Source organism: Rana temporaria, chromosome 1 (assembly GCF_905171775.1).
Source record: "Rana temporaria chromosome 1, aRanTem1.1, whole genome shotgun sequence".
In the NCBI taxonomy this organism is placed as follows: domain Eukaryota; kingdom Metazoa; phylum Chordata; class Amphibia; order Anura; family Ranidae; genus Rana; species Rana temporaria.
The window spans coordinates 131878216-131897855 of record NC_053489.1 but is presented as its reverse complement, the minus strand read 5'-3'; positions in this window follow the sequence as shown (position 1 = coordinate 131897855).

Sequence of the window (19640 nt, the reverse complement as noted above, 5' to 3'; positions counted from 1 at the left end):
TGATTCATCTACAACCATATTTTGAAGATTATCCATTGGTGCCCAATCGGGTTCCTCACCCATAGGACATTTTCTCCTCATTTAGGATATTGCTTATCTCCATTACATTCATTGGTTCACCTGTGTTTTTTACAGTTTTGCTTATATATATCCATATATATTGTTTCACTAGTTTTTCATTATCTTCTTTATGTTATACTTTATCACTAAATATTACCTTATTACTAGTTGTTGCTAGTTTGGAGGGTTGTTGTGGTTTTCACTTTATTAGCCTTGCCATAGTGTGTAGTGCTTATCGCATTTTTCTTCATTTACTTTTTTTGTGTACAGTGAACACTAATAGATATAGCTGCTTCCACATCACTTACTTTAGCTTCATTTACTTTAACATTGACCTACTCCTAGTAGCGCAATAGTTTTCACCCACTTATTTATTAAATAAACCTAGAGTAGAGAGGTCGACTTTTATTTCCCAGTGCATTGCAGATAATTTTTTTCCCCATTCTTGAGGTGATGCTTAACAAGGGCTCCCATTCACAGAAGAAAGAGGAAGAGGAAGTATCACCACCATCTTGACTGTTAAATTGGCCAATAGGTGGGACACAATCTAAATGGCTGGCAAGTTTTTTTTTTCTTTTGTGTATTTGCTTATGTCTGAAGGAAGGTTAGTTCCTTTTTTTTTTAGTGGTACCAAAGGCAAAAGAAAATGCGATATGTTGAAAGGTTCCAAATGCAATCCTTATGCAATGGGATTTCTTAGTGCAGCCATAGTGGATACAGTCAGCTACAAACCCCTTCTCACACACTTAAAGGGTTGTAAAGGTTCAGCTATTTAAAAAAACAAAAAAACAAACATGCCATACTTAACTCCACTGTGCAGTTCTGGGGTCTCACGGTGCCCGTCTGGAAAAGCTCTCTCCCGAGGGGGTTAGCTTGTGGGCGCGCTCCCATGCCATGCAATCAGCGTCCATAGCCACCAATTGTATGACTCAGCCCCCCCCCCCCCGGAGGCTGCGTCATTGAATTTGATTGACAGCAGCAGGAGCCAATGGCTGTGCTGCTTTCAATCTATCCAATGAAGAGCTGACAAGACATGGGGGAAAGCAACACGGGATCGTGCCCACGGAGATTCAGGGCTCAGGTAAGTAAAACAGGGTCTCGGGGGGGGGGGGCAGAGAATGCAAGGTGTTTTTTCACCTTAATGCATAGGATGCATTAAGGTGAAAAAACATGAAGCTTTACAACCACTTTAAGGATTTTTATTCTTAACCACTTCTCGCCGGGAGGGCGTACAAGGACGTCCTCCCTTTTTAATGGTTATGCAGGGCTGATGCCTGCACCTACAGGCATCAACCTGGTATCGTTCTCTTCAGCCGGTGATTCCCTTCACCGTAAGAACCATCATATCGGCAGTTCAGGTGCTTGATTGTTCTTAAAGACGACAGCCCTCCGGTACTTCTGCCTACTCACCTGTGCGATCGGTGAGCCAGAGAAGGAATCCACCGGCAGCAGAAGTTGACCATAGAGATGGTCCCCGGTTATCTCTATGACTCTCAAAGGTCCAGGCGTGACATTATGACGTCACGCCCGGCCTAGCAGCTGTAAATACTGCCATGTACTCAGCTGGAAAGCCGAGATCATCCTGTTTTTTTTTTTATCTCAGTCTTTCCAGCTTGGAGGAGAGATGTGGGGTTTTATTGACTTGAAAACTAAATTTCACGAGCGAGCACAATTTACAAGCATGACATGTTAGGTATCTATTTACTTAGTGTAACATCATCTTTCACATTGTAAAATATATATATATATAAAAGCCAGGTCTACTGAATGGCTGAAAACAAAAGGTTATGCTATGCTGAGTGTTGATCTATTTTTTTTTCAAAGAATCAGCAGAAGCTCACTTATTAGTAATGAAAAAATCATTAGTGTATGTTACTCCAACATTTCATGTTTCTGATACGTGTCTGTGTTAGGCTCTTTTCACACTGATGGACTGATCAGGTCCGTCTGTCAGTTTTTCAGGTGGACCCGATCAGACCATACATTGCTGTCAATGGATCAACGGATGTCAGTTGACATGTGTCTGCTGACACCTGCCAACATCCGAAACATCCACTAAAAGCAGACGGATGGTGATCCCCATCCATCTGGCAGATTGTATGACAGGTGGTCCGTTTCCATCCGGCAGCCCATAGAGGACAGAGGGCTGCGTCCATGTCTGCTCTACATCAGCGTAGCAGACACAGACCTGTCATCCACCTGCTCAGAGGGGATCTGCAGAAAGATCCCCTGCTGAGTGGACAGATCCACTGGTAGACTTTGTCAGTGTGAAAGGGGCCTCACCATGTGCTTGTATTAAAAAGCATCCTGTTCTCTTTTCATTGCTTTCTTTGTGTGAAATACCTGGGGATTGGGACAGCCCCTCAGCATTCCTAATTTAAACTCACAACACCAGGCATGAAAACACACCAATTCCAGTGTAGTCAGTTTGCTTCTTTGCATTCTACAACCATCTTTTGAAGATTATCCATTGGTGCCCAATCGGGTTCCTCACCCATAGGACATTTTCTCCTCATTTAGGATATTGCTTATCTCCATTACATTCATTGGTTTACCTGTTTTCATTCTCTGTATTTTACACTGGACTGTATCTGCACTCCATTTAGGCTGCTGACACCAACCCCTCTATTGTCACAAAGAATCTTAACCCCCACCTCTCTAAGCCTCTTATGTAGCTGAGAAAATAGTTTATGTGATCACTTATAGAAAAAAATGAAAAAACAAGGTATTGAAGTGTTACTAAACCCAAAACAGTAAAATCAGTCTTTATATGGAGTAAAGTGTGCTTGTTATACTCACTGTGGAACCTAAGGGGTCAATCCTCTGCATTGTTTAAAACGGCTGTTTGATTTGCAGATCCTCCCCTCCTTGCATTGTCCCCAAAACATCTCCAGATGAGATAGAGTTAGTGGAGTCAGTCTGCACATGCTCAGTTTGGTATGTACTTCTAGAGAGTTTTTTTTTCTTGGGAGAGTGCATGTGATCAGGACAGGGCCTATCAACTTTGTCCATACGGATGGTCAGGGGTCCTGCATCCTTATAGGACATTCATGGGAGAATGAAAACTCATCCTACAAGCTTTAACCAAACACTGGTAGAAGTTACAAGACTGCTATATACTGCTGATGAGAAAAGATATTTAACAGTTTATATTTACTAAAACTGTTGCGTTTCCATGTTCTCTGTACTGTAGGAGACCATATATAGTGAATGCAGGGTTCTGGGTTTAGAAACACTTTATGATGTTTTGCTTTGTTCCCCTCTGCATTACATATTTCCATTATTGCAAACTGTGCAAGTCTAATTCCATGTTTTAGTTCACTTCAAATAGTTTGTTTGGGCCAAGCTGGTCCAATCAAACAAATTCCTTCACTGACACATGCAGGGGATGTCAATACTGTATATAGCATCAGCTGCATACAGTATACAGCATTGTGTTCTGCCAGTTGCACAGGTACTTCCCATTCAGCTTCTGGAACAAAATGGAGTCAGGCTAAGCACTGCTCAGACATTCGAATAAAAATGTGTATTATCTAAATTAATACAAGGCTTTCTTTACTTATCTGAGGTTGAGAGGAGGGCAGATGATGTTCTGATCTCTGTCTCAGATGATTCAAGGAAGCTTTGTATTCATTCAGAAAATGCAAAGCTTCCTGTGAATGGCTGAACAGTGCTCATCCCAACTTGATTTTGTTCCAAGAGTGGGAAATGTCCAGCACCAGCAGGAAAATAGTTCTATATGCAAGTACATTGTAACCAGGTAGCCCCCCCCCCATAAAATAAAATAAACAATATGTAATACATAGGGGTTACAGCACCACAAACATAAACTTTTATTATAGCCAGTAATATAGAAACTTTAGGCATTCCTGACCTTTTTAGTTACCAACCAGCATCATGAAGTAGAAATTGGGATATGAGTGTACAGGTCCGAAATAGTTTATCTATACATAACTCATGAGATACTAAGGAGGTGTTGCCACTTTATTAACCCTTATGTATAGCAAATTAGTGCTTATAAAATGTGATGCTTTGTTAAAATATATTGCAGTACGTGTTCAAGCTGCCCAACTGCATCAAAGTGATTACTCTCTGGCCTTATGTGTACTGTATATATATTTATAAACTTGCTGTTTATAGTAGTCTGGGATTTGGTTTCAGCAACTCTACATTTTGCAAGCTATTAACAATTACATTATTAATTGTATTTGTATTCACACTGTAATTACCAGCTATATGAAACTAACATTAATCAAAGCTGCAGCAATGCAAACTGGAGTAGCAGAATATATTTTAATTGCACTAACTGTTTTACCAATACATTGAAGTCTATGTTAACATTTCTGTGTATTTAGATTAAGCTCTGTTTGATAACATCAGTTCACTGTGTAAAAGACAGCTTTAGTGACAGTATTTATTAAATTTATTTGAAAGACATACATAGTAAAAAGAAAGAACAGCAGATATATAAATAAATATATCAATGTAATATGTGCTTTCAAAATGTTAATGGTTTTCTTATTATACTGACAAGCTTGCTTTGGATCATTTTGATGAACCTTGTATTAATTTCATATCTTTATTTCCATTGCAGTTAAGTCATCAGAGATTACATACAGAGATTCATATCAATCTTTTAAACACGTGTTTTTTTTAGTCTCCTTATGGGCAAACCTCTGGCTTTGTTTTAAACTGTAAAAAGAATAATGATTTACAGTAACTTATAATAACCATTCACATAATTTTTTTAAAGGTTTATTGCAATCCGGATTCAAATGACTCCTTGTGAGTTTTTTTAGGGGGTTGTCACATTTTAATGCTTACTGTATATATTAAAGATTTTGCACTTTCATAAAAACATGTACAGTATTACATATGAATACACAAAGGGCATTGCAGACAAAATGCCTAATAAAATATGTTTTTTCCCCTTTTTACTGGTGTTGACAGACATAGCATTTAGAAAATTCTTTACATTATTCTTTCAATCTATAGTATACACTGGCAGCAATGTATGCAGTATACTTCATATACATACAAATCTGATAAAAGAAAAACCCTAGATGTTACAAGGAGACCCAACTCTTTAAAAAGTCCCCTTTTGACTTTTAAATATACTATTAAAAGTATTTTGTTATATATGTTTAATTAGTTCAAAACATACCTGTTAATCTTGTTAGAAATTATGTTAGCTAATAATTTCTTCTCTGGCTGTTTCTTAATGACATGTTCTCTGAGTAATATTGAAGAAATGGATTCTGGACAGCCGAACTCCGATAAAAGCCTTTATTGTAATGAACAGTCAGCATTCATGTGACAACAGAAGCAGGACAAACACTGACACGTTTCACAACATCATTGTTGCTTAGTCATAGCTCATGTTCTCTGAGTACTACAGAGTCATTCTCCTCTAGGCTATAGACAATAAAAGAGGCATGGGTTTCCAAGGTCCTGTTATGCTTCTGCTGTCTTGATGCAGAAGAGCGAGTGAGTTTTGTCATCCTAGGACTGAAAGTGTGTTCCTGGTAAAATCCTTGGGTGAAAATAAAGGAAAAAGCTTTAAAAAAGAAAACTCTCCTCAGCACACTTATCTTCTCTCCCTAACCGCAAACTCCCAATCCCTCTAAGATACCTGAACACCCAAATACATGACCTACCAATGCATCACTGGCAGTCACATGGCATCACGGCATAAATGGAAATGTTGGTTTGCCGATATATAATGAGATCTCAAAAAAAAATATGGAAAATAAATATGGAAAATTGCATTGTACAAATCTTTGTAAACAGTTTTTTTTTTCAAATGCAATAATGTTACTATGTATATAATGTTGAAGTTTAAATAAAGTTAAAAAAAAAAATATCAGACCTATGACAGACAAGAACCTAAAACCGTTTGACACCCTGTGCATAGAATACAACCTCCCAACCAAATGAATTTACACAAGAATAGCCAAACTTCATTAAAGCAGGGTTCCAACCACAATTAGCATTTTTTAAATGTATGTCCTTTCATCATGCGTTTTTATAATATAAATCCGGTCACTTACTATTTTACAATCCGCCGCCGCTCCGCATAGTTATTCAAAAAAGATAGTTTATAACATCGTTGTCATTTTGCTTGTGGGCATTGTGAAGCCCACAAGCACTTACTTCCTGGAAGTCTTGGATGGGGAGTGATAATTGGGTAGCACACTGCATCCTGGGAAATGATGACACACATTTCCCAGGAGCATTAGAGGGAGATGATGTCAGGATCCTAGGTGATTCCAAAGGCAGATTTCATGGGACTACATAGCAACAGGCATTTCCAGATGAGTAAAACATTGAAAAAATTTTTTTGGGGATGGAAACTCCACTTTAACACCTCTAAACGGCCACCCATGACTGAGATCCCTGAACCCATATACAACTTCTTTACCTGCCCATCCTACCCCAAGAAAGGTATTACATCCTTCCACAAGATTCTAAGCAACCATCAACCATATACGCACGTCACTTCCCTACCAAAATGGATGAAGGAACTTGACAAATCCTGTACACCTACTATGTGGCAGCCTGCATTTAGAGAAACCTACAAAGCCTCCCACTGCTCTAATCACTGGGAGGCTTACCAAGAAACTCTTCACCGATGATACTTAACCCCCTACAAGCTCTCAAAAATGTATCCCAATTCCTCCCACAATTGTTGGAGAAACTGTGGCAGCATTGGCTCTCTAGACCATACTCTCTTGTTCTGTAAATCCCTCACATCCTTCTGGAAACAAGTACTTGTTATGATATCCTCTACCACAGGCCAAATTACTGCCCCCAACCTAGCCTTAGTGCTACTACATATAGGCATAGAGAAATTCCCTACCAGATCTATAGTGATACGCTTGTTACTAGCTGCTAAACTAAATAATACCAGATTATGGAAAACCACAGATGCCCCTACACTATTTTCAAAATTCTCTGACCTTAACTTCCAGTGTGAGATATATATGCTAATAGCTAGGAAAAACATGCAAATGGAGAAATTTACCTCCAACTGGTCCTCTTCACTTGCACACCCAAAATGTACAAAAGTCGATTTTGCAAATTTACCCATGCTCTTATGATTATTTTTAAGCTGGTGATTTCTATCATTATCTAACCCCCTTTTCCCTCCCTGCTCCCATCCTAACTCAGGAGTAAAACAATAATAAAATTGTGCTCCAAAAATATATGCATTGTACTTGTAATTTAATATACCAGAAATTACAGAAGTTGCTCCCTGGGTATGTGGTTACCGCCACATAATGTAAATGAGATGTAAAGCTTTGCCAGGAATCAACTATTTGATGTATTTTCTGGCACAATAAGTCATTAAGTTTACACCAAACTCTGGTATAAAAATATATATATATATATATATATATATATGTAGCACCCTGATGTTTAGGCAGGGCTGCTATTAAATTTAGTTGTCAGGCGATAGTTGCCTTGGCCAATTGTTCTTGGATGAGATTCCTCCTGAACCTACTACAAGTGTTAAGATAGAATTGTCTGTTAATACTGCTCCAACTGTGTACATTACTAAGTCTTTTGAGGAGGATCGCTGTGTTGCTATGGCCATTTGTATTGTCTTGATAGCAATAATATAGAGTTAGGTTTAGTAAGAGCATACGTTTACAGAGGTTTTTCCCCCTCCATTGATATGTAAATAAACCAGATGGATAGGTTTTGGAGCTGAGACAGAAAGTTATCAGCAGGATATGATGTAATCAGCAGTTAGGGGGAGGAGATTTAGCTTTTGAAAGAGACATGTGTTTGGAGAAGAGATGTGTTTGGAAGGACGATGGAGTAACACATGGCTGCCGGAAGCTGGATAACTTTGGAGATATTTTTAAGTTGGACTGAGCAAGGAAATATGAAGTACATTACATCTTAAACTCTAAGTTGAGTAAGGCCTGGTACACACGACCGTTTTCCTCGACAAAATCCATCAAAAAACTTGGTGGCAGAGATTTTTTTCCCAAGGAAAACGGTTGTGTGTATGTTTTTCGTTGAGAAAACTGTTGTGGATCTCGACGAGAAAAAAAGAGAACAAGTTGGTTCGTTATTCTTTTTAATTCATGGTCGTTACTTGTTAGACAATAATTTTCGTGAATTTTCGTAATTTTGTACTTTCGTAAATATATCGCGGGATTCGCGGCACTTTCAACAAGCGGCTCATCCATATTAACTATTGTTAAGCCCCATACACTTGGTCAGACTTTTTTAACAACAAACATAAAAACGATCGTTTTACCGAACGTTCGTTCGTTTTTAAACTCCATCAGAAAACCATTTTTGGGTTCCAGGTTCAAAAGTCTGGCCAACTGATCTCCCTTCAGACGAAAATCCACAGAAAAGTTTATTTAGCTTTACTGTACTACTGTACTCAGCACAAAAGAGAAGCTGCTTCACTAACTAACTACACTCACTGCCCATTCAAAAAAACGAAAATTACATCTTATAACAAAAGATTTGCATTCTGTATTTTGAAACCAAATTACGAACAGAAAAAAGGAATTCAGAATACAGAATACAAATCTTTTGTTATAGATGTCATATGAACAAACAGTAGGTGAACGCGATATTGTGTCAATCTCGCTCCCTTTCTCGGCGAGATTGACCACCTACGAGCCCCATCGCGGGAGCCAGCGCCGAGCTGGCTTGCCGCGATGGAGACAGAGTCGTCATAGAAGCGACGGGAGATCCGACTTGGATTCCCGCCAATTCTACACGTGTGCAGCGTTTGTTATGAATCCTGAGGGGGAAGTCCCCGCCGGATTTTAAATAAAAATCCGGCATGGGTTCCCCCCTCAGGAGCATACCGGGCCCTTAGGTCTGTTATGGGTTGTAAGGAGAGCCCCCCCTACGCCGAAAAAAACGGCGTAGGGGGTCCCCCTACAATCCATACCAGACCCGTATCCAAAGCACGCTACCCAGCCGGCCAGGAAGGGAGTGGGGACGAGCGAGCGCCCCCCCTCCTGAGCCGTACCAGGCTGCATGCCCTCAACATGGGGGGGTTGGGTGCTCTGGGGCAGGGGGGCGCACTGCGGCCCCCCCACCTCAGAGCACCCTGTCCCCATGTTGATGAGGACAGGGCCCCTTCCCGACAACCCTGGCCGTTGGTTGTCGGGGTATTCGGGCGGGAGGCTTATCGGAATCTGGGAGCCCCCTTTAATAAGGGGGCCCCCAGATACCGGCCCCCCACCCTAAGTGAATGGATATGGGGTACATCGTACCCCTAACCATTCACCTGTAGGAAAAATGTCAAAGTTAATAAACACACCACACAAGGGTTTTTAAAATAATTTATTTTTCTGCTCCGGAGGCTCCCCCTGTCTTCTTTATTAGCTCTTTTACCAGGGGGAGCTTCTTCTTTGACGTCTTCGGGTGGGTGGGGGCCGCCGTCTGGTTCTCTTCCACCGCCGGGGGGGGGTCGCTTTTAAAAAAGCCCCCACCCCCCGGCGGGTTTCCTCCGGTGTCTTCGGCGGGGGGGCTTCTTCTTCCGCTATCCCGACGGGTCTTCTCCGCTATCCGGGGGGTCTTCTCATCTCTCCGGGGGTCTCCTTCTATGTTCGCCGCTCTCCGCTGTTGACTCGGCGCACCCCGGTTCTTCCTCTCGCTGTCCGGTGCCTTCTTCCGTGCTGTATGTCTTCTTCTCCTTCCGTGCTGTGAGTTCTTCTTCCGTGCTGTGACGTCATGTTCTTCACTTCTCTCCTTCTCCCGATGTTGACACGTCGCCTTTCCTCACTGCAATGACAAGTGCGTGGCTTGCATCGGACCTATATAGGCCTCACAGTCCCATCATGCTCTGGTACCTACCCATGTGATACCTACCCACGTGTGTAGGTATCACATGGGTAGGTACCAGAGCATGATGGGATTGTGAGGTCTATATAAATCCGATGCAAGCCACGCACTTGTCATTGCAGCGAGGAAAGGCGACGTGTCAACATCGGGAGAAGGAGAGAAGTGAAGAACATGACGTCACAGCACGGAAGAAGAAGAACTCACAGCACGATGTACGATGTACCCCATATCCATTCACTTAGGGTGGGGGGCCGGTATCTGGGGGCCCCCTTATTAAAGGGGGCTCCCAGATTCCGATAAGCCTCCCGCCCGCATACCCCGACAACCAACAGCCAGGGTTGTCGGGAAGGGGCCCTGTCCTCATCAACATGGGGACAGGGTGCTCTGAGGTGGGGGGGGGGCCGCAGTGCGCCCCCCTGCCCCAGAGCACCCAACCCCCCCATGTTGAGGGCATGCAGCCTGGTACGGCTCAGAAGGGGGGGTTGGCGCTCGCTCGTCCCCACTCCCTTCCTGGCCGGCCGGGTAGCGTGCTTTGGATACGGGTCTGGTATGGATTGTAGGGGGACCCCCTACGCCGTTTTTTTTCGGCGTAGGGGGGCTCTCCTTACAACCCATAACAGACCTAAGGGCCCGGTATGCTCCTGAGGGGGAAACCCATGCCGGATTTGTATTTAAAATCCGGCGGGGACTTCCCCCTCAGGATTCATAACAAACGCCGCACACGTGTAGAATTGGCGGGAATCCAAGTCGGATCTCCCGTCGCTTCTATGACGCGCTTGCTGGGATGTGCTGTCACTATTCCAGTGAGTGCGAGATGTCGGCGAGATCTCGGCACCATGTCGCCGAGAATCAGCGCGATGCTGTTGTGCTAAAAACACAATATCACAAACACCTACTGTACAAACAGAAAAAGGATTCAAACAAAATACAGAATGAAAATCTTTTGTTATAGATGTCATATGAACATACAAACAGAAAAAGGATTCAAACAAAATACAGAATGAAAATCTTTTGTTATAGATGTCATATGAACATACAAACAGAAAAAGGATTCAAACAAAATACAGAATGAAAATCTTTTGTTATAGATGTCATATGAACATACAAACAGAAAAAGGATTCAAACAAAATACAGAATGAAAATCTTTTGTTAGATGTCATATGAACATACGACTGAAAATCAAAATACGAACAGAACAAGGATTCAAACAAATACAGAATGCAAGTCTTTTGTTTTAGATGTCATTTTTGTTCTTTTGTCGTATTTTCGTCGCATCGTTCGTTCGTATTTGCGGTTGTTCATTATGCGGCTCATTCGTAATCCCATAGTTTTCGTATTTTGGTGCTTTAATTTTTTTGTATGTACACATTATTCTGCGGGTACGAAAATGAACATTTTCGTACGAAAATAACATTCGTACGAACGGGAATGCACATATCTAGTTTCCTTGGTTTTACTGCAAGAACCTTTAATAGATAGACAAAAGTATAACATTGGGGGCTCGTCCAAGTAGTTGTGCTAAAATCTGAACTGAAGCAAACCTGTTTTCTGTGGTGTGTTTTGTTGCTTGTGCTGGGGGAAAAATGTTGCATACATTGTTTAAGAAGAGTAAGGCTGAAAAGGTTTCTGGTGTCCAGGAGGACTTGAAGGTGTGCACCCTTCCTATCAAGGCCAGAAATAGTCAGTGGATGTCTGTTGTAAAGTCGCTGGCTATAGTAGATAGACAAAAGCATAACAATCTCTTGGAGAAGTGGGCCCCACTAAACCAATCTCAGTGAATACGTTTGATTGCAAACCTGACGCTATTGCAGTATACCCGGTTCACCATGCTACAGATGCATGGGTCCTACCCTGTTATAATTACCCTAAGACACTGCCTAGGCAGGCCAAAATACAGTGCATTATTATGAGAAAGTGGCTGAGGAATATGGATATATGTATCCCTATATACCAGCCCATCTAGAGGAAGAGATCCAGGACAAGGAAACACAATGGGTAGATGAAGCTGTGTGAAGTTTGCTTTGGATACCTTTGTGCATGGACTTTCCAAAGTTGTCACTCAAGATAGCCGAGAAGTATATTTCAGTATTGCATACCTGGGGCTATGGTCGCAAAATTAACCCAGACAGTGTGATCATCCGCAGGCCCAACAAGAAAGACATTCAACATGCCATTACTTTAATAAATGCTAAAGGAGAGGCCTTGAAGTTGCCAGATCCCTTATATTACTGGTAGAAGGTATCGGATTGTGGTTCACTGACACCATATGGATTACATATGTGTGCTTTGTGGAGTTAAGACGTTATGCTGGAAAGCCACTCCACCTTTTGTACAGAAAGTATTTCTAGTTGGGAATATTCCTGCTGGCTGAATTTCTGGGACTGTGCTGGACTGTATGCTGCCGAAAGGGAAACTGCTGGCAAATGTTGCTGAAACCCGAGTGAAAACCTCATTGGCTTTGGGGCTTTAAGGACACTGGGGTGTTTAGCTAGTTAGGTAGAACAAGCTGTGGCAAAGGGGCAAGTTCTCACTATACAAATTGAATGATGGACTATTAAGTGTCCCAGTATTGGTCTTCATATGCTGGCCACCAGGTGACGTGAGTTTGGCCAGCCTGAGAAGCGGTTGTTCACATTATGTACTTATTTGATAGAGAGTGATTAGAACGTCTTTGTAAGACAGCTGTGGAAAAAGATGGCATTATCGAATGAAGATGGCGCTCAAATTCACTTATATGTATGTTTAGATATAGAGATGCTTCTCTCAGCTAAGGGTCATCAACATTTACTAAAAATTCACCTGTTGCATCTTCCTTGGACAAGGAGAGACAGTGACCTGACATAGATAATATTGCTAACTGTTCCTGTCCTTTACCACTGTATATATTGGATAGATAGTTAGGATATAAGGCTGTTTGTATTTTCCCTTTAGCTGTTTGGGTGGTATGGCATGCGTAAAATTGTATATAATGTTTACTATTTATCTGCCCCATATGAACTGTCACTTGCTCATGTATACGTATATGTTGTGCATACCTACTTCATGTGGTACACCACATGCAATGTTATTGTTACTATTATTCTATTATGCCCACCCTTTCATCTTGCATTACACCCACCACGCCTTGCAACCCACTCTACTATTCAAGCATTCTTAACCTAAAAATGTACCATCTATTGCTCTCAGCTTATTGCTCTTTACATAGGAATGTAGCCATTCACTTACTTGCTCCTGAGATGAAGTAGGGACTGAGGATCATGGGTTATGGTATTTGTAGGGTGCATAGGACAGTGCATATGACTACAACTAACATGCACTGCTTGTTAAAAACAAAAGGAAGACAAGGGAAAAATAATGAGTTTTGAGAACTTATGGAATATGTTACAAGGAGGCAAAAAAACAGAAAAGCAAGCTAAGAAAGAAAAAATTCCATGAACAGTTGTTTATTATAGGACCATTAGGCAGTGGGTATGTATAGATTTGTTTTGGAAGATAAGGCTATCAGTTGGTGTCACATTAAGGTCTCTGTTTAAATTTCAGCTTCGGCTATTGAGGTCTGTAAGCTACATTTTTTTTAACAACAAAGAAGAAAATAAATGAAAATGATTCAAGAGAGACCCATTGGCTAAAACATATACCAGATGTTCAGAAAAATAGGGGGAAAAAGGGGGGAAGGGAGAATTATGCGTCCTCACATGTAGTGCGCATGTGGATGCATAGTAGTATAAAGTGTGCCTCGTCTTAAATAAATTTGAAGAAAAAAAAGGACCTATGGGCAAGTCATGGACTTTGAGGGCACTATACACTGGTAAAGATAATGGTCACAAAAAAAGGGGGATTTTGCTAAAAGATTAATTTATTCCAAAAAACATGATAGACAATTAAAAATATCTCCATACAATTAGCTACACAAATTAACAGAAATGCACAGCGTTGCAGCAATCATATAGAACCACCAGGGGTAGATAATTTGAATATATCTCATGTAATGTAAGTCATAAGAAAATATAGGAACATATAAATGGAGGTAATAGAGCCTCAACCACTTATGAATAATATTACTCCTATACAAGAACCATGGAACCATGGACTGTGTAGACTGGCGGTCTAGACGGTGGCGCAAATGTCGCTGTGGCCTGACATGTTTCAAAATACCAGATGCTACCTAAAGTAGATTTAAACTATAATTGAATTACATATAGTTTGCAAAAGTATTACCGGTATATTTGAATTAAATACTGTTTTTATCTTCTTTTTGTTCATAATAGCTCTTCTCACCACTCCTTCAAACATTTATTTCTAAATATGCAGTTGGCTCTATTGTCAGGACATTTCTATGAGGTAACTGCCTATGAAGTCAGTATGGAAGGAAAAATAGCGTTCCCACCTGTCAATCAACTTTACATAATAATCTTTGGCTCTAATCAGATACTTAAACTTTCTCAGTCAGATGAAGCATACATTATGAAGAGATGTCTAGCAAGGATATCTCTCTCACTATCTAACTGCCTGTTTAGTAAGGTGCTGATAACAGATTTGCTATTATATTATAAGGCTCTGATGACTGAGGTAAATACAAATTAAATATGACATAGCTTTGTAAACTAACATATAAGAAAGGGAAGTAGGGCCACTGACAGTCAGTAATAAATCATTAATATGGATGGGCCTTCATACCGATTCAGTCACACAGAGATAACCTTACCTACTAGTAATTACATTATGAAAACTGTATTAGATACAGTATGTCCCATTTAGATGTCCTAACTACTTTTGGAATCCAGTATCATCTGCCTGTATTTATCAATGAACATATTTGTTTTTAACACAATCAAACTTGACATACATTTAAAGTGGAACCTTACCCATAACAACTTGATAAAAAAATAATCCCTTAGCAAAGAACATACATTACACATTCATAAATGTCCGGCTTGATGCATGTAAACAGCTCCAGCACCAAGCTCCACTTACATCACTGTCTTTCCAGCCTCATCCTGCTGTCACAGCAGTCATCTGCATGGTGATCCTACTCTAATAGGAAGATGATCCTCTCCTTCACACACAGGCAGGGCCGAAACCAGGGGTGAAGGGGGGACATGCGCTGTATTGAGTGGAGTGCCAGGATGGGGGGCAGTCAACTGCACCTTCGTTTTTATCAATACTAACAATATCGGTGTCTGATGTGATTGTAGTGGGTAGTGATCCGTATGATCCCTGCTGTGCCTCTGAGCTTTTATGCAGTGCTAGGTCTCGGCGATAGTAGCAGATTTAGGGAGACATGCAGCGTCTGCTGCTGTTTGGAGTCATGTGAAGACTGACATCTCATCACACAGCCTCAAAGCAAGAGTTACATATAACCTTCCCTTCATTATACGTCTGGCCTTTTGTGGGTGGTCTAAGGAGATGTCTTGTTTGGGGATCCTTGTGTGTGACATCCAATTGTTTATCACATGATGGAGAGATCTCTCTCCTTTGTTTTTAAGAAAAAAACTTTTCTGTGTAATCAAAGAAATTTGCAAGAGATATATAATTTCTTGATACAACACTAAGGAGCAGATCCAAATAGATCTGCACCTGCACAGCGTATCAGAGATACGCTACGCCGCCGTACCTTACTTGGCGTTCTTTCAAATCCTCAAATATTTTGCGACATAAGTTACGGTGGCGTAGTGTATTTCTGGCGGCGGAATTCAAATCGGCAATTAGGGGGCGGGTTTCATTTAAATGAAGCGTGCCCCCGCGCTGAATGAATTGCGCATGCACCGTCCCGAAATTTCCCGGCGTGCATTGCGCTAAATGACGTCGCTAGGACGCCATTCTTTTAACTTAGACGGGACTTACGTACATTCCGATTCACGGACGACTTACGCAAAAAAAAAATTAAAATTTTGATGCGGGAACGACGGCCATACTTAACATGGCAAGTCTAACTATATGCCGCAAAATACCAGCTTTAACTATACGCCGGAAAAAGCCGACTAGAGACGACGTAAGAGAATGCGACGGCCGCGCGTACGTTCGTGGATCGTCGGAAATAGCTGATTTGCATACCCGACGCGGAAAACTACGCAAACTCCACCCAGCGGACGCCGAAGTTTTGCATCTACGATCCAAAGGCGTACGAAGCCGTACGCCTGTCGGATCAAACCCAGATGCCATTGTATCTTGGTTTGAGGATTCAAACATAGGGGATAGTTTTATGGCATTTTTATTAATATTTTTTTTTTTACTAGTAATGGTGGTGATCTTTATCGGTACTGCGACCTTATGGCGGACACTTCGGACACTTTTGACACATTTTTGGGACCATTGGCATTTTTATAGCAATCAGTGCTATAAAAATGCATTGATTACTGTAAAAATGTCACTGGCAGTGGCCGCAATGCAAAATCATGTTATATTACGTGATTTTGCGCAGCCGACCTGCCGCCGTAAAACTATGGTGGGCGGTCGGCAAACGGTTAAAGACATTTTGAGGCTTATGCCTAGAGCAGCAAAAGCTACAAATACTGCTTGGTTACCAGTTGGTTAATTATCTATCTTCTGAGCATTCCCCTGCTTTTCTTTACTTTCATGAAGCCCTCACAAAATACCCTGTGTGTCGGACAGTAGCAAAGCTGAGGGTTAATGATGTATTCTATGTCCCCAATGATATGACAGTATTCAGGTCAGGTCCCTCATTTCTGATGCCCAAGTACTGTATTAAGAGAGGAGGTTACATGCTCCCTCAAGCTTGAAAGCACCAAGTCTTTTTCAGCAAAAGCAACAGAGGAAAACAAAGTATGGTAGCATTGTAAATGTGAGTATACTGTATGTAAGCCTGTGTTGGCTTCTTAGTAACTGGGCATAGAAACAGAAACTCTTTAAAGGATAGGATTCAGTTTTCTAAGATTAGACAAAAGATTTTGTGTAGAGGAAATCAACTGTAATCATCCTCTCTCCCTCTGCCATGTGACAATTTTTTTTTTTAAATCGGATCTTTTTTTATTTTTATATGCAAACAACATTGAGACAATACAGACAAATTGTACAAACAAAATCACATTAACCACTTGCTTACTGGGCACATATACCCCCCTCCTGCCCAGGTGAAAATTTCAGCTTCCAGCACTGTGTCGCTTTAAATGACAATTGCGCAGTCGTGCGACGTGGCTCCCAAACAAAATTGATGTCCTTTTTTTTCCCCACAAATAGAGCTTTCTTTTGGTGGTATTTGATCACCTCTGTGGTTTTTATTTTTTGCGCAATAAACAATAAATCAATATTTTTTACTTGTTGCTATATTAAATATCCCAATTGTTTTCCTCAGTTTAGGCCGATACGTAATCTTCTACATATTTTTGGTAAAAAAAAAAATCGCAATAAGCGACTGGTTTGCGCAACAGTTATAGCGCATACAAAATAGGGGACAGAATTATTATTTTGTTTTTATTATTTAACTAATAATTAATTATAATTTTTACTACTAATGGCGGCGATCTACATCAAAACAGGCAGTTAGATAGTGAGAGAGATATCCTTGCTAGACATCTCTTCATAATGTATGCTTCATCTGACTGAGAAAGTTCATTGACAGGTGGGAACGCTATTTTTTTCTTCCATACTGACTCCATAGGCAGTTACCTCATAGAAATGTCCTGACAATAGAGCCAACTGCATATTTAGAAATAAATGTTTGGAGGAGTGGTGAGAAGAGCTATTATGAATAGAGTTCAGCGAACCCAAACTGTAAAGTTCGTGTTCGGTACAGACTTTGGGTTTTTCCCGAACCCGGACCCAAACCCGAATAATTGGAAAAAATTTGGGTCCGGATTCGGAGTTTGGGGAAAAAAATGCGCGGAGGTCCCCGCAAATTCAATAACCAGACCGTTTAGGTCTGGTATGGATATTAGGGGAACCCCGCCGTCAATTTAAAAAAAAATTGCGGTTCCCCCTAAATATCCATAACCAGACCCTTCAGGTCTGGTATGGATATTAAGGGGAACCCCACCGTCAATTTAAAAAAAAATGATGTGCGGTTCCCCCTAAATATCCATAACCAGACCCGTTATCCGAGCACGTTGACCTGGCCGGCCGCAGAAAAGAGGGGGGACAGAGTGCGGCCCCCCCCTCTCCTGAACTGCACCAGGCCACATGACCTCAACATGGGGAGGATGTCCCCATGTTGATGGGGACAAGGGTCTCATCCCCACAACCCTTGCCCGGTGGTTGTGGGGGTATGCCGGCGGGAGGCTTATCAGAATCTGGAAGACCCCTTTAACAAAGGGGACCCCCAGATCCTGACCCCCCCTGTGTCCGCTCAACTCTAATTATGAACAAAAAGAAGATTAAAAACAGTATTTAATTCAAATATACTTTTGCAAACTATATGTAATTCAATTATAGTTTAAATCTACTTTAGGTAATATCTGGTATATGTTTTAGCCAACAGGTCTCTCTTGAATCATTTTCATTTGTTTTCTTCTTTGTTGTTAAAAAAAGCTAGCTTACAGACCTCAATAGCTGAAGCTGAAATTTAAACAGAGACCTTAATGTGACACTAACTGATAGCCTTATCTTCCAAAACAAATCTATATACTGTATATCCACTGCCTAATGGCCCTATAATAAACAATTGTTCATGGAATTCTTGTTATTCCTAATTTCCCCCATCTCTGAAAGCCTCTAAGGGCCAAAATTTGAGGAAGTCTATCATTTTCCCACATGCGAGTGTATCTAGTAAGATAAGAGACACCCAATATTTTTCTGTATCCCATATTTTACATATTACCAGTGCAGGTAGGCATATCAGCAAGCGAGACACCATCTAGAACATAGAGTGGTAACCGACCCTTAAAGCAGGGGTTCACCCAAAAAAAAAAATTAACATTACATTTAGCCGAGTTGTCAGAATGACAATCGGCTGTTTTTTTTTTATTTCATTGCCGTACATACCGTATTTTCACCGCCGCTTCCGGGTATGTAATCTGCGGGACTGGGCGTTCCTAATTGATTGACATCCTTCCGACCGGCGCATACAGCGCTTCACAAGTTGCCGAAATTTGTAAGTTAAAACATTTTTTTGGTGTGAACCCCAGCTTTAAATGCATAAGAAAATAATCATCGAGCAGGAAGAGCTATCTGCACAGACTCCCATCCAGCAAAGTGCTGTAGTTGGGATGCAAAAAAGTATAACCTTGGATTAGGAACTGCCAGACCGCCTGCATTGTTGGAGTGTTGTAGAGTAGAGTCTCCAATTTTAAACGAGGGGTTTTGTTCCACCATATTAATCGCCTAAATATGGTATTAATCTTGATAAAAATCTGTATGGGTATCCAGATCGGGGCATTGTGTCAAAAATAAAGAAGCTGGGGCATCCATATCATCTTATTTATATTGATATGGCACATTAACGATAAGGGGGACTTATTCCAGGTTTAGTATATTATCTGCAAAATATGACTGTGGGGAGTCGGACATAGTTATATCCAAATATTTTATAGAGGAGACAAACTTAAGATGAGAAAGTGTACATGGCAATGAATCTGGAAGGGGATCAAGAGGCATTAGCATGTGACATAGTTACATAGAACAAAGGCGGTAATCCACAAAAGAGATACGACGGCGTATCTACTGATACGCCGTCGTATCCCTGTTTCTATCTTTGGAACTGATCCACAGAATCAGTTTCCAAGAGATAGACAGAAGATCCGACATGTGTAATTGAATTACACTGTCGGATCTTAAGGATGCAATTCTAGGCTGGCCGCTA